The following is a 5,934-nucleotide window of genomic DNA, read 5'->3' as shown; positions in this document are numbered from 1 at the left end:
GTTCTTGCTCGTTTGTGAAAGCTAAAAATCAAAACAGTTGATCTCACGGACACAGAGGGTGGGAAGTGACCAGAAGTTGGGAAGGGTGGTGGAGGCTCCGGGGGTGGGCATTTTATGTTCTGGGTTTGTTGTTTTTTGAGACGAGTCTTACTTTGTCTCCTAGGCTGAAATGCAATAGCAAGATATTGGCTCACTGCAACCTCTGCCTCCCCTGTTCAAGCGATTCTCCTGCCTCAGCCTCCTGAGTATCTGGGATTAGAGGCATCTGCCACCACATCTGACTCATTTTTGTATTTTTAGCAGAGACAGGGTTCTGCCATGTTGGTGCTGGGCTGGTCTCGAACTCCTGACCTCAGGTGATCCACCTGCCTCCGCCTCCCAAAGTGCTGGGATTACAGCATGAGCCACCGCACCCAGCCTTGGTTTTGTTAATAGGTTAAAAAAATTAGAATGAGTAAGAGCTACTATTCGATCGCACAATAAAATGACTATGCTTAATAATAATTGCACATTTGAAATAAAGAGTGTAATTGGATTGTAACTCAAAGGATGAAAGCTTGAGAGGATGGATACCCCATTCTCCATGAGGCGATTATTTCACGTTGCACGCCTGTGTCAAAACACCTCATGTACCCCATAAATACATACACTTACTACGGACCCAACAAAAATTAAAACTTAAGGCCAGGTGCGGTGGCTCACACCTGTAACTTCAGCACTTTGGGAAGCCAGGGTGAAAGGATCACCTGAACTCAGGATTGTGAGACCAGCCTGGCCAACATGGCAAAAGCCCGCCGTCTCTAGCAAAAATACAATTAGCTGGGCATGGTGGTGTACACCTACGATCCAGCTACTCAGGAGGCTGAGGTGGGAAAATCGCTGGAGTCCGGGAAGTCAAGGTTGCAGTGAACCAAGGTCACCCCATTGGACTCCAGCCTGGATGACAGAGAGCCTGTCTAAAAAAAAATAGTAATAATTAAATTCTTAAAAAAATTAATATTAATAATAAAATAGTTTTACCCTCCCACACACCTCCCATCCCCCTTCCCTGCTTTATATTCCTGCAAGACACTTAAGACCAGGCACAGTGGCTCACACCAGTAATCCCAGCACTTTGGGAGGCTGAGGCAGGCAGGTCACCTCAGGTCAGGAGTTCAAGACCAGCCTGGCCAACAGGGTGAAAACCTGTCTCTAGTAAAAACACAAAAATTAGCTGGGTGTGGTGGCACATGCCTATAATCCCAGGTACTCGGGAGGCTGAGGCAGGAGAATTGCTTGAACCCGGGAGGTTGCAGTGAGTTGATATCGCACCATGGCACTCCAGCCTGTGTGACAGAGTGAGACTCCATCTCAAAAAAAAAAAAAATTTAGATCTTGTGACCCACTATATAGATACATGCTTAATTATTTGTTCCTTGTCTTCCCCAACAGAGCGTGAGTTCCCTGGACCGCAGAGGTTTTTGTTGTTGTTTTTTGCCAGTTCTGTTCCCCGGCTGTTACCCTGATCACTGGTATATAGTAGGTGCTCAATAAACGTGGTTTGCATAGAAGAAGGAAGGAGTGAGAAATAAAGGTAAAATGCTTAGCACAGGGCCTGGTACTGAAGAATGCACAACAATCAGTAGGAATGACAGTGACTTATGTGACTAATAAAGGCTCAGCCCTTGGGAGCTCCCCATGGCTGGGTGTGCAGGAGACTGGCAGGCAGGACTGATGGCAACACCTGCCCCATGTGACCTGCAGGGGAAGTTGCGGGTTGCAGAGCCAGAGACCCTGAAGCTGCTGAGAGGCGAAGCTGAGCAAAGTCTTTTTTTTTTCTTTTTTTTTTAAGATGGAATCTTGCTCTGTCGCCAGGCTGGAGTGCAGTGGTGTGATCTCGGCTCACTACAACCTCCACCTCCTGGGTTCAAGTGATTCTCCTGCCTCAGCCTCCCGAGTAGCTGTGACTACAGGTGCACACTACCACACCTAGCTAATTTTTTTTGTATTTTTAGTAGAAACAGAGCTTGACCATGTTGGTCAGGCTGGTCTCAAACTCCTGACCTCAGGTGATCCACCCGCCTTGGCCTCCCTAAGTGCTGGGATTACAGGTGTGACTCACCATGCCCGGCCTATTTTTATTTTTTATTTTCTGAGACAGGATCTTGCTCTGCTGCCCAGGCTGGAGTGCAGTGGTGCAATTATAGATCACTGCAGCTTCAACGTCCAGGGCTCAAGCAATCCTCCTGCCTCAGCCTCCCAAGTAGCTGGGACCACAGGTGACTGCCACCATGCCCAGCTAATTTTCTAAAATTTTTTTTGTAGAGACAGAGGTTGGAGAGGGAGTGAGAGGTGGGGGGTGAAGTGAGAGGTGGGGGGTGGAGAGGGTTGGGGGGTGTGGCTATATTTCCCTGGCTGGTCTAGAACTCCTGGGCTCAGGTGATCCTCCTGCCTCCCACAGCGCTGGGATTCCAGGCATGAGCCACCACACCTGGCCTGCATCTTACACTTTTATTGGCTAAATTTGGTCACCCTAAGATTGAGCAAGGAGGACATGGAGGGAGATGATAGAGCATGTGGAGTGGGCAAAAAGTTGAGCAGGAGCCTCGGTTCCTCCTGGATCCCCCACACACAGCCAAAAAGACAGGATGCTCTTGGAGGAGTTTTGCAGGGGCTTCTGTTTTTTTGTTGTTTTTTGAAATGGAGTTCTGCTCTTGTTGCCCAGGCTGGAGTGCAATGGCAAGATCTCAGCTCACCGAAACCTCCGCCTTCTGGGTTCAAGCGATTCTCCTGCCTCAGCCTCCCAAGTAGCTGGGACTACAGGCATGTGCCACCATGCTCAGCTAATTTTGTATTTTTATTAGAGACGGGGTTTCTCCATGTTGGTCAGGCTGGTCTCAAACTCCCAACCTCAGGTGGTCTGCCCGCCTTGGCCTCCCAAAGTGCTGGGATTATGGGCGTGAGCCACCGCCCCCTGCTAGGGGCTTCTATTATATGGGTTCCCTCCTTGGGTAGGAGTCCCTCCTCCCAGCCCCTTCCTTCCTCCAGACCTTTTCAGCAAATTTAAAAAATGGTAATATTTTATTTTATTTCAGGTGAGGAAGCAACACACTCATTGCTAAAAATATATAAACTCAAACTATGCAAAAAAGAATAAAGCAGTCACAAAAATGATAGTTATGTGAGGTAATGCATATGTTAATTAGCTAGAGTTAGTCATCCCAAAATGTATATATACTTCAAACATCGTGTTATACACGTTAAATACATACACTTTTATCTGTTAATTTAAAAAAAGAGGGCCAGGTGCAGTGGCTTACACCTGAAATCCCAGCACTTTGGGAGACCAAGGCAGGAGGATCGCTTGAGACCAGGAGTTCAAGACCATCCTGGGCAACAAAGTAAGACAACTCTCCCTGTCCTTGCTAGCTAGCTAGCTAAAAAATAAATACATACATAAAATAAAACAAAAAGAATGCAGTCCAGGCACGGTGGCTCACTCCTGTAATCCCAACACTTTGGGAGGCTGAGGCGGGCGAATCACCTGAAGTTATAAGTTTGAGACCAGCCTGGCCAACATGGTGAAACCCTGCCTCTACTAAAAATATAAAAATAAATTAACCAGACATGGTGGTGTGTGCCTGTAATCCCCGCTGCTCTGGAGGCTGAAGCAGAAGAATCGCTTGAACCCAGGAGGCAGAGGTTGCAGTGAGCTGAGATTACATCACTGCACTCCAGCCTGGGCAACAAGAGCGAAACTCTGCCTCAAAAAGAAAAAAAAAAGAATGTAGAACTGGAAAGTGCTGCTGTTTCGTTGCTAATAGCTTCTAACTTTTAACATTTTGATATTTATCCTCATAACCTTTAATTTTGTTAAATGGAAATACTATCATATGATATAGGAGGATTTGTAACTTTTCCGCTTAAATTAAAATGGGTATGAAATCATCTGCATTTTTTCTATTTTAAGAAATAAACTATTTTTTGAAACAGTTTTAAATTTACAGAAAAATTGTAAAGATAGTAGAGTGTCCATAAACCCCACACGCAGTTTACCCTATTATTAAAATCTTATATTAGGATGGCCATTCGTTAAAATTGATACCAATATTGACATTGTTATTAACTAAAAACCAAATTTTATTCTCCTGGTTTTTTTTTTTTTTTTTTTTTTTTGAGACGAAGTTTCGCTCCTGTTGCCTAGGCTGGAGTGCAATGGCGCGATCTCGGCTCACCACAACCCCCACCTCCTGAGTTCAAGCGATTCTCCTGCATCAGCCTCCTGAGTAGCTGGGATCACTGGCATGCATCACCACGCCCAGCTAATTTTTTTTTCCAGTTCTTTTTTTTTTGTTTTTTGGAGTGGGAGTCTTGCTTTGTTGCCCAGGGTAGAGTTCAGTGGCATGATCTCAGCTCACTGGGGTTTCACTATGTTGGCCAGGCCGGTCTTGAACTACTGATCTCAGGTGATCTGCCTGCCTCGGCCTCCCAAAGTACTGGGATTACAGGTGTGGGCCACTGCGCCTGGCCCAAGTACATTATGATACACCAGTAATATTATATATAAAAAGCAATAGTTATAATAAACATTAAAATAGTACTTTGTAATGATGAATATTTGCACATATACAGTATACCTTTATGTGTTCGTTTTCCCTAAGGAAAGCAACACTAGTCTTTTTCTTTAAGATCAGTTCTAGCCAGGTGCAGTGGCTCATGCCTGGAATCCCAGCACTTTGAGAGTCCTTGGCGGGCAGATCGTGAGGTCAGGGGAGGGAGACCATCCTGGCCAACATGGTGAAACCCTGTCTCTATTAAAAATACAAAAATTAGCCAGGGGTGGTGGTGAGCGCCTGTAATCCCAGCTACTCGGGAGGCCGAGGCAGGAGAATTGCTTGAATCTGGGAGGTGGAGGTTGCAGTGAGCCAAGATTGCGCCATTGCACTCCATCCTGGGTGACAGAGCAAGACTCTGTCTTAAAAAAAAAAAAAATATAGAAGTGGAATTGCTATATTAAGGGGTAGATAGTAATGTTAAGTATCTTGATAGGTATCACCAAAAAAGCTGCCCGGATCCAGTCCAAAGTGGGGTATAAGAGTGCTGATAGTGTGTGCTCTCATCAGCACTAATTACATAATATTTACAAACATTTTTCTGAGAGAACAATAGCAAATTTCAGTTTAATATCTATTTCATTTTTTTATGTTTGCCTATACTAATAAACTTTTATTTCAGTCAAATTAGAGCAATATTTATTTCATTAATTGCTTGTTAACCAATTCAATTTTTTGTGTTCACTGTGTTTTTTTTCTAAGGTCCTTTGCCTTTTTTTTTTCCTATTGTATGTTCACCTTTTTCTCTTATTGATCTGCAGATGCTCTTTACATATGAAAGACAGAAAGCTTTGCTTGCCATCCATATGTTGCAACTTCTCTTTCTCCCTGATGTACTGAAATGTATCATTTTTACGAAGTCAAATCCTCTTCACCCTCCTCGCCTTTGTCCATCCTTCAAGGGTCACCTCCTCAACACCCCACCAGGAAGCCTTCTGTAGGAATGAGGCTCTTTGGAGTCTGATTTTCTTCTCCCAGGGTCCTGAAGTAGCAGGGTCTGACTCCTTACCCTGAGTAAGCCCTGGGGGCGGATCTGTCCCTGGGATTGTTCCAGGGGTCTGACTTCTGACTGCAATCCCCAACCAAGTTACAAGGGGGCTTCTCCAAAAATGGGTTCTAGAGCCTTAGGCTCTGCCCCTCCTCCCGTTACTATGACCTGATTAAGGTATTGTCATCTCAGCTCTTGGTCTTGGTATTTTTTTTTTAATGAAGATTCTGCAAGACACAAGCATTTCAAAAGGGTGCTTAATGCTGACATGGATTCTTTTTAAAGGGCACATTCTCTCTGAAGGCTGGTGGGAGTGGGAGTTGGATCCCTATAGCACAATTTGGCAATGTGTGT

The sequence above is a fragment of the Sapajus apella genome, unplaced genomic scaffold (assembly GCF_009761245.1).
Source record: "Sapajus apella isolate SASKATOON/1434 unplaced genomic scaffold, GSC_monkey_1.0 scaffold68, whole genome shotgun sequence".
In the NCBI taxonomy this organism is placed as follows: Eukaryota; Metazoa; Chordata; class Mammalia; order Primates; family Cebidae; genus Sapajus; species Sapajus apella.
This window is presented reverse-complemented; position numbering follows the sequence as displayed.